Raw genomic sequence first — 10,333 nt, 5'->3', positions numbered from 1 at the left:
TCACGTGGCACTTAGATATGGATTATGTAAACTGTCAATAATGCATCATTTAATGTACAGCCATCTTTCTCAAAAAATTGTATTACTGTGCTTTGACTTCTAACAGGTGGAACAGTGCTGAGAGCTTTCTGAGATGCTCTTCTTGGGTTATAATCCTCAAATTTGGCTGGAATAAAACTTTCCATTTCTCTCTTAGATCAACTGATTACTTTTTTGTTGACAGGTTTTACAAGCCTTTTGTTGCCCTCCAGCCACCACTGCACTCTCCTTCCTTACACGGGTTCGTGACAGGGAAAGGGAGGACGAAGGGGGAAGATGCCAGATCTGGGAGTCAAGCTGGGGCTCCTGCGTGCCTCTGCGGGCTCCTCTAGGTGGTTCTGGGCCCGTAAAGGGCAGCAACTCGTGCTAGAAGGACAGTCAGCTGCCCTTGGTGTCTCTTTGGGAACGTCAGTCTAGGGAGGGTCCCTTCTCAGGGCCATTCTCAAGCTGGCCTGTCCCCACTCCCCACCCCCATCTACCTGCCCAATAAGAATTAGTTAAGATCTATGTAGTACTTTATGGTTTTCAGAACTCTTTTGATAGTTAAATCCTGTGTTAGCCTGAGTAGGTGGCTGTTTATCATCTCCATTTTGTAGAAGAGAAGAAGCAGCAATTATGTGTAATTCACCGAAGGTCATCCACTAGTAAATGGTGAAAATTCTTATCTTCACACCTTTCTCTTTTGCTTCCTTTAACAAGAAATACAAAGGGAAACTTTATTATTGTCATACACATAGATCCCAAGGCTCATTGCACTAGTGCATGGAAAGGTACAGTCTTTTCAAAATCCACTTATATCTTCTTTCCTTCAAAAATCCTGCCAGTTTTGGGACTTCCCTGGTGGCGCAGTGGATGGGACTCCCATCTTCTTAAAGGGAAACGCTGCACTAGGAGCCTCTTTCCCTGATAGCCAGCTGGGTCTGGTTATGCTTTGGTGTGAACATTTGGTATATATGTACTTTTTAAGCTAGAAGAGAGGAGTCTTTTCATTTCTTACATATTTGGGACACTGAAACACTTCAGTTTAACCCCCAAGAATAATTAAAAAGTAAAGCACTGCATCATAAGGAATATTGGAGAGAGGAGTAGGATTTTTTTTAATGCCCACCTATATCATTTACATCCATAGCACATCAGACCTGGAAGGTGCTTAATCCAACGAACACATATTTTTAGAATAATGGAAGTAATAGATTCTGGTGAAATTAAACTGGCAGGATTTTTTTTTAATATTTATTTAATTATTTATTTTTATTTATTTGGTTGCACCGGGTCTTGGTTGCGGCAGGTGGACTCCTTAGTCGCAGCTGGCCGGCTCCTTAGTTGAGGCACGTGGGCTCCCTAGCTGCAGCTCGCAGGCTCCTTAGTTGTGGCATGTGAACTCTCAGCCGCAGCAGCATGTGGGATCTAGTTCCCTGACCAGGGATCGAACCTGGGCCCCCTGCACTGGGAGCGCGGAGTCCCATCCACTGCGCCACCATGGAAGTCCCAAAACTGGCAGGATTTTTGAAGGAAAGGAGAGGTAGGTGGATTTTGAAAAGACTGTTAACCACTGTATAGCTTGTAAAAGTTTAATGCCCCTTTGTACTGGACTTGCAGCATCCTGACAGCTGCTCCTGTGAAGCTCACGAGGTTGGTAAAGTCCTCTAAGTATCTGCAAGCCACAGTTTCATTTTCTGTCTTCCCTAGTTTGTCCCCATGACTCCAGAGAGGCCCTATTTCTTGCGGGGGTGGAGGGGGTCAGGTAAGAGGGACAGGAGGGAAAAACATCTCCCCTCCCAAATCCACTTAACGATCTGGGGACAGAGGATTTGGTGACCCAAGATCCTCAACAGGTTGTGTTGACTTGGTTCATGAAAGCACAACCACATCTGTTTTTACTCAGCACTGTATTTCCAGGGCTAACCTCACTATCGGGTACAAGATAGGCGGTCCATGAATGGTTTTGAGAGTACTTATAAACTATAAAGCACTGTACCATAAACATGAGAGCTAGTAAATGCTACCGTGAACTAAAGAAGGAAGCAAGCAGATTCTACGGCAGAGACAATTTGCAGAACAGGCTGAGGAAGAGAAAGATGTTTGGAGAAAATAGAAATGAAACTGTGAATTGAGGGAGTGGGAGCTGGACAAGTGGTCAGGGGGCCTCAAAGGGATCTAGCTCTAATCTGTCCTGCATTGGGAGATTGCCAGTACATGTGTGACCTCAGCGCTGTACTTTAGGATAATTAACGTGGCAGGTTCCTTGTAGCAGGACAAATGGGAGGGAAGAGCCTGGAGCAGGGAGACATTTAGAAGGCTGGGGCAATGGCCCAGGCAAGAGATGAACAAGGAAGTGATAAGGGACAGGGCAGAGGTCATGGGAAAGGATTGAAGTTGGGGTGCGGATCATACTGACCTCTTCCTCTTTTGATCTAGGATGAGGGCAGGGACAGAGGCTGGAGTTGGCTTTCTTACAGTGAAAGAGAGAGGGGTGAGGGGCTGCCTTGCTAAGGGTGGAGGTGGGACTCTGAGGCTGGTTGATGTAAGGCAAGAGCTCTTCCAGACCTGCAGGTCCCCCAGGAACAATCCAGAAGGGGCGGGGTGTACACAGAAGCAGGTGTGGATGACTGGCTAGACACAGTCTGCCCTTCAAGTCTCCTCTGCCTTGATCTGAAGTGGTTCTGAAAGGGGGGCTTTGGGCCAAGGCAGCTACCCCAGAAAATCATGTTGGTTTTCTCCCTCTTACTGGGCATGTGGGTGTTTATGTATGTGTTTATATGCATGTTTTGGCTTGTGTCAGCTATATGTAGATGTGTATACGTTTATTTATATATTTGAACTTGTCCTTGTATATGTTTCTAAGTGACTAAATGTGTCTACAAGTGCATGATTTGAGATAATATCTTTTTTTTTTTTGGCCACCCCTAGAGGCATGTGTGATCTTAGTTCCCCAACCAGGGATGGAACCCGTGCCCCTGCAGTGGAAGCATGGAGTCTTTTAACAACTGCATCACCAGGGAGGACCCTGAGATAATATCTTTGTGCACTTTTGTACTAGTGTATGTACAGAATTAGAATTGGCATTTCAATTCTTTTTTAATAAATTTATTTATTTATTTATTTTTGGCTGCATTGGGTCTTCGTTGCTGTACACGGGCTCTCTCTAGTCGCTGCGAGCGGGGGCCACTTGGCTACTCTTTGTTGCAGTGCTCCGACTTCTCACTGCTGTGGTTTCTCTTGTAGCAGAGCACAGGCTCTAGGTACGCTGGCTTCAGTAGTTGTGGCACGCAGGCTCAGTAGTTGTGGCGCACGGGCTTAGTTGCTCCGTGGCAGGTGGAATCCTCCCGGACCGGGGCTCAAACCCGTGTCCCCTGCATTTGGAGGTGGATTCCCAACCACTGAGCCACCAGGGGAGTACCAGCATTTCAATTCTTAAAGGAACCTAAGCAACCTGCATATCTAGGCACCTTTGAGCAGATGCACAGATGTACAAGCGTAACTTTGCAGGTTGTGCTGGAGCTGGCCTGCACTAGCTCACAGAGAGCTAATTGTGCACATCTTTCTAACTTTTGTTCAGTGGTATGGTATTGGTAGCTCTAAATTACCACGGTGTGAGTATTTACACCACAGAAATCAGCAACTGGCACCCATCACATTGTTTTTATTTTTGTTTCCCAGAAAGCTGACTGTTAAACATTTACCAGCACACACTGGATAGCCGTTTGTCATGTGTGAGAATGTCGGTGGTCTGTGTATATCAGTGCAGAAGTACGTATACGAAAGCGTGTCTTGTGTAATGGGTCCAATTTTTTTTATAGACCACAGACTCAGGGGTGCAAAAATGCAACTAATTATTTTCCCACAACTAAAAGTAATTTCTGTCTCAACCCTCCACTCTTAATCTGGTCACTTACAGGGGAACTCGGGCATTTCAGGTTCAATTTAGATTGAACACTCATCCCCCTCTTGGTTCCCCATGTTGTGTCTGAGGGCCAGGTGTAAAGGGCACTGCAGCAGCAGTGAGGAGGGGCGGCTCCAGGCATCTGCTGAGACGGTGCGGTTTTCCCATCCGGGCCTTTGCTTATTCGCATCCAGGCTCCTGACATCTCCTGAGATTCCCTCGGCCCCGTGAAGCATCCAGTTTCCCAGTGCACACTGCCATTTTTGAAACCTGTAGTCTTGGCAGGTGTCAGGGCAGACTATGTTTCCCTCTTCCTGGACTCCCTCCAGTCTGCTGCCTCCAAGAGTCATAAAAGAAGAGAAGCAGTGTCACATCCCCTCACAGCACAGTACCCTATAAGATAAATCTTATAGAGGCTGAAATTCCCAGAGGTCAGCGGCCAAACTGGGTTTTGAACTCAGGTCTCTCTGACTCCAGAGCTTTTTCCACTCTACCAGACTTCCCCAGTTCTCCATGGATTAGGGGCACTTGGTACAAGCTTTTGATCATGATGGGTTAGGCCACTGGTACTTAAATAATCATAGAATTCCCAGTTCCATCGTTTGACCCTGTAGCAGCTGGTACCTCTCCCGACACTGCGGTACAACGGGAACGCCAGAAGTAAGTGTGTGTGGAGGGAGGGCTGTGAGCTGAACCTCCTCTAGGAAGTCTGTCACATGTAAAGCCAGTTGCATAAGTTTCACCAACTTCTACTCCCCAGCCTTTTCCGCTCATTTATCAGGATTTGGTTTTGGTGCCTAGCTGGAGCCCTGGACACAGAACTTTCTGAGCTACTAACAGTCTATGTCCTAAGAAAGAGGGGCCAAAAACTCAAGGTGGGGTGGGTTATGTGGACCAGAACGGAGGCTGGATTCTCCCAGAATCCTCCTCTGGAAGAGGTCCCCCTGCAAGGGAGGATGGACAGACATGTAGAGGAGGAGCCTCATCTCTCCCAGGCTCCTGTCTTGCCCCTTAGCAAGTGTGAGGAAACCAGAGCTCCCCTTTTATAAAATTTATTCTTTTTTTAAAAATAAATAATTGTTTTTATTGAGATAATTGTAGATTCACATGAAGTTGTAAGGAATACTGCAGAGAGGTCCCATTTTCCCTCAAAGGTAACATCTGGCACAACTATACTACAATATCACAACCCACATGTTGACAGATGCCATCCATCAGTCTTTCCAATTTCTCCTATTTCACCTGTACCCGTTTGCACAAGTATTTGTGTGTGTGTTTAGTTCTGCAGTTTTATCACATGTATAGGTTCGTGTATCTACCACCTCAGTCATGAGACAGAACAGTTCCATCTGCAAAGCATGCCTCAAGTCACCCTTTGATACCTGCCCTCCCTCCCCCGACCCCCGCCCCTGACTCCTGGCAACCAATAATTTGTTCTCCATTTTCAAAATGTTGTCATTTCAAGAAGGGGATGTAAATGGAACCAGACAGTGTGCAACCTTTTCTCACGCAGCATAATTCCCTGGAGGTTCATCCAAGCTGTGGCATGTCCCATAGTTCCTTTTCATTGCTGAGTAGTATTCCATGGTGTGGAGATTATATATTTCTTTTTTGTTGTTGTTGTTATATATATATATATATATATATATAGTAATTTATTTATTATTTTATTCATTGTTTTTGGCTGCATTGGGTCTTCATTGCTGCACACGGGCTTTCCCTATTTGTGGCGAACAGGGGCTACTCTTGGTTTAGGTGTGCAGGCTTCTCATTGTGGTGGCTTCTCTTGTTGCAGAGCATGGGCTCTAGGCACGTGGGCTTCAGTAGTTGTGGCATGTGGGCTCAGTGGTTGTGGCTCGCGGGCTGTAGAGCGCAGGCTCAGTATTTGTGGCTCACGGGTTTGGTTGCTTCGCATCATGTGGGATCTTCCCAGACCAGGGCTCGAACCCGTGTCCCCTGCATTGGCAGGTGGATTCTTAACCGCTGCACCACCAGGGAAGCCCTGTTATATATGTTTTAATTGAAGTATAGTTGATTTACAATGTCGTGTTGGTTTCAGGTGATTCTACAGCAAAGTGATTCAGTTATATATATATATGTATATATATATATATATATATACACACACACATATATATATTTTTTTCAGATTCTTTTCCATTATAGGTTATTACAAGGTATTAAATATAGTTCCTTGTGCTATACAATAGGTCCTTGCTGTTTATCTTTTTTATATATAGTGGTGTGTATCTGTTGATCCCAAACTCCTAATTTATCCCCCCTCCTTTCCCTTTTGGTAACCATAAATTTGTTTTCAATGTCTGTGAGTCAATTTCTGTTGTGTAAATAAGTGCATTTGTATCATTTTTTAAGATTCCACATATAAGTGATACCATATATTTGTTTTTCTCTGTCTGACTTATTTCACTTTGTATGATAGTATCTATGTCCATTCATGTTGCTGCAAATGGCATTATTTCTTTTGTATGGTTGAGTAATATTCCGTTGTATATATACACCACATCTTCTTTATCCATTCATCTGTTGATGGACACTTAGGTTGCTTCCATGTCTTGGCTATTGTAAATTAGTGCTGCTGTATTTCCTTTTAGTTAAGTATTTCACTAATACAAAAATCTATGCAATGTACATAAAGATTATAAAGTCATGGATCCTTAAATGCAAACTCTTGAGCCTCACAGAAGAACCTGGGAAATGAGGAGAAACTCTGTTTTGGTACCAACCCTCGAGCCCTTGCATGTGAGAATCCCTCCTTGGGTCTGGAGGGACTGTCTGCAGGGAGAGGGGGCTGATGAGAGCCTCAGGATGAAAAGAGGAGGCAAACCGGGCCCGGGGCCAGACTAGTGCCTGTCTAGAGTAGGGCCTCCCTTTATGCTCAGCCCTGTGGTGGGAAGAGGGTGGAGCAGACAGCTGCTGGTGGGGGCTGGGCAGAGACTCTTCTCAGTGCAAGTCACCACCTGTTCCAGCACCATCTGTTACCAGGGGCAAGATGAGCACAGAGGCAGTGCCAGGATCAGACAGACCTCGGCCAGGAGGGTTCCCTGGAGGAGGTGGGAAATCAGGAGAGACACCTCTGAAGCTTTATCCTCAGCTCCTGGAGCTGATCCTGGCTAGGACTTCCTTAACAAGCACTAAGTCTCTGCTTTGGGTATATGCAGGCAGCTGGAGTCTTGGACTGGTCAGGGCCCCAGGGAGATCCCAGCTGAGAGAAGGGACCTGGAGCCTGCAGGAGACAAAGTGTGTGAGGAAATCAGAGGCTGGGAGACTTGCTCAGGGCACCGCTGTCCCGACTGGCTCGGCCACTCCCTACCACATGCCCCCAAGACTCTCCTTCCAGGCTGAGTGCCTTGCTCCCAGAATACTGAGGGCTTGCAAACCACTTCCCAACTTATCCATCCCAGTGGCACAATTCCATGTTTGGTGCTCCCCTCCAACCTGACTCTCTCTGGACCCTCCTAAGGATGGACCCTCACTGAAACTCAGGAGTGGGGAGGTGAGAGGGAGGGGCTGGGAGGGGCAACCAGGGCCCTGGCTTCTGTGCTTTTCCAGGTGCCTCGTTCAGGGTTTGGCCAGGCCTAGTGGGGGACAGACATGGGTCTGCCAGACGGGCTGGGGAGGCAAGGAGTCAACCCCGGAGAGTTCAATAAGCCAGTGATACCGAAAATCGGCCTCTGTACACCAGCACGGAATTCAATCTCGGAGACAGAGTTTGGGTGAAGTAGAAAAGAACAGCTTTATTGCTCTGTCAGGCAAAGGGGGCCACAGTGGGCTAATGCCCACAAAACTGTGTGTCCTGAGATTTCCCTGGTGGTCCAGTGGTTAAGACTCCATGCTCCCAATGCAAGGGGCCCGGATTTGATCCCTGGTCAGGGAACTAGATCCCCCATGCTGTAACTAAGGGCTCACATGCCTCAACTGAAGATCCTGCATGCCTCAACGAAGACCCGGTGCAGCCAAATAAATAAATAAATATTAACAAAACAAAACTGTGTGTCCTGACGGGGGGATGGGGAGGTGTTGTGAGGAGTTTTGTTTTGCTTTTTGGCCGTGCTTTGTGGCATGGGGGGGGGTCTTAGTTCCCCCACCAGGGATTGAACCCGCAGCCCCTGCAGTGGAAGCGCAAAGTCCTAACAACTGGACCACCAGGGAATTCCTGGTGTAGTGAGGAGTTTTATAGTCAAGGGCATGGGTTGCTGATAAGGATCAGGGTACCTGCAGGGCCTGCATTTCTTCAATCCAGAGATCATCCAGAATCAGGTGGTTTTAAAGATACTGTTATATATATCCCTTGAGGGGGAACCAGGACCCTGCCCCAAGGCTGCACTATTGTTTGTTGACTGCCCCTCCCTTGTCTCTGCATCCCCTCCCTTCCCTGATTAGCAACCATTTAAAATTGCCCTTTGGAAGTCAGGGAAGGTCATGGAGGCCGAAGGAAGCCTATTTCCTACAAACAAGAAACGGGGGACACAGAAAGACTTTTGTGCCCAGGAGCCCCACATGGTCCTGCTCGGTTTCACCAGGAAGTCACAGGGAGGTGGTCAGGGAGTCCAGTGAGTATTGTGGACTCCGGGTGCAAACAGGAGGCCAGAGAAGACAGGGGTTAGAATGGGCTGGAGCACCCAGGAAGGCTTCCTGGAGGAGGGATGTTAAGTAGGTCTTGAAAGCCTGGGCAGAGAGAAGGGGCAGGAAGAGCACTGTGAATGGGGGGGAGGAGGGTCTGTGCAGGGCAGGGCGCCAGGAGGAGCAAGGTCCTTTAGGGCTCCAGGGCCATGACTCAGAGTGTCACGTGCGGGGGCAAGGGGTAGAGTCAGGCAGCTTTCCTCTTCTTCTCCACCTGCCCCGTCTGACCGGCAGGGTGGGAGACTGGACAGATGGAAGAGGAAGGGCCGGCTGGTAGCTTTGAGACAGGAAGAGGGCAGGGCACAACCTTTAAAAGAATGACATAGCTGTTGAGGACACGACATAAACGGGTTAGAACCAACTAAGTCCAAGATGGTGGACAAGTCGACTTCCGCTAGATCTTGAACCTTAGTTTACGCTCATTGTAATACATCAGCACGCTAAATGACATATCCATAGGTGCTATGACAGTTCCGAGGCCGACCATAAAAGGCCAAAAAGTGAGCGGTGACCCAATTCCTGGAAATCTCCACCCCTTCCCCAAAATAGTTGGAATAATCCTCCCACTCATTAGCCTATGAAATTACCCAGCCCATAAAAACTAACCACTTCAGATTTGGGGGGCCTCTCTCGCCTTCTGAGATGGCTCACACTCTGTCTGTGGAGTGTGTATCTCCCTGAATAAAACTTCTTGTACTTTATGGCTCACTCTTGAATTCTTTCCTGCAAGAAGCCAAGAACTCACACGTGGCGGCCGTCCCAGGGACTCGCCTGAGACCTGGGACACCACCGTCTTCTCTCCCCTGACACTCTTTCCTGCAACAGCTTAATCAGTTAAAACAGTCCCTTTCATGGTGCCCTGCAGGTCTCAAAGGGCTCCTTGGAGCCAATCCCGCCTATTTCAATACCTGCTAAGAAATAGGGAGACCAATGGTCTGGTTTGCTCAGGACTGACGGAGTTCCTGTGACATGGGACTTTCAGCTTTAAAAATGGGATGAATTGGTTGCTCTATCAAAAAATCACTTCTGGGGCTTTCTGGTGGCGCAGTGGTTGAGAGTGCGCCTGCCGATGCAGGGGACACGGGTTCGTGCCCCGGTCCGGGAAGATCCCACGTGCCGCGGAGCGGCTGGGCCCGTGGGCCATGGCTGCTGGGCCTGTGCGTCCGGAGCCTGTGCTCCGCAACGGGAGAGGCCACAACAGTGAGAGGCCCGCGTACCGCAAAAAAAACAAACAAACAAAAAGAAAAACAAAAAAAACAAAAAAAAAACTTCTGGAGAGGAGTCCTAGGGCAACTCTGTCAGTCGTCCCAATGACCCATGACATTATATGGCTCAAGTGTCTTTAGAAGGAGAAGTGTTTGGTTTTCAGTTCTATAAAATTGTCTTGCAATAATTTAGGAGCAGGATTTACCTGTCACTGCTGATAACAGAATGAGGTATTGTTCCACAGATCAATTCTGCATTGTTTCCCAAATGGTGTTTCCTGGAGAGATGTTAATTGGTGCTTCCGGAACAAAGGGTTCCTGTGGTCCCTGGGCTGAGTCCTCTTCAATCTTCCTGCTCCACCCTTCTTGGAGAGTCCCTACCCATCAGTACATTAGGGCTCAGAAAAGCCCCAAAGGAGAGAAACCCCTTTTGTCCTGTTTAATGGCTCCATAAACAAGGTGTCACCAAGGGAGTCTTTTCTCACAAGACGTTTTAAGCCTCTAATACATCTGCCCCCGCCAACACGAGCGCGCGCGCACGCACACACACACACACACACACACA

The sequence above is a fragment of the Physeter macrocephalus genome, chromosome 12 (genome assembly GCF_002837175.3).
Source record: "Physeter macrocephalus isolate SW-GA chromosome 12, ASM283717v5, whole genome shotgun sequence".
NCBI lineage: Eukaryota > Metazoa > Chordata > Mammalia > Artiodactyla > Physeteridae > Physeter > Physeter macrocephalus.
Note: the sequence above shows the minus strand (reverse complement) of the source record.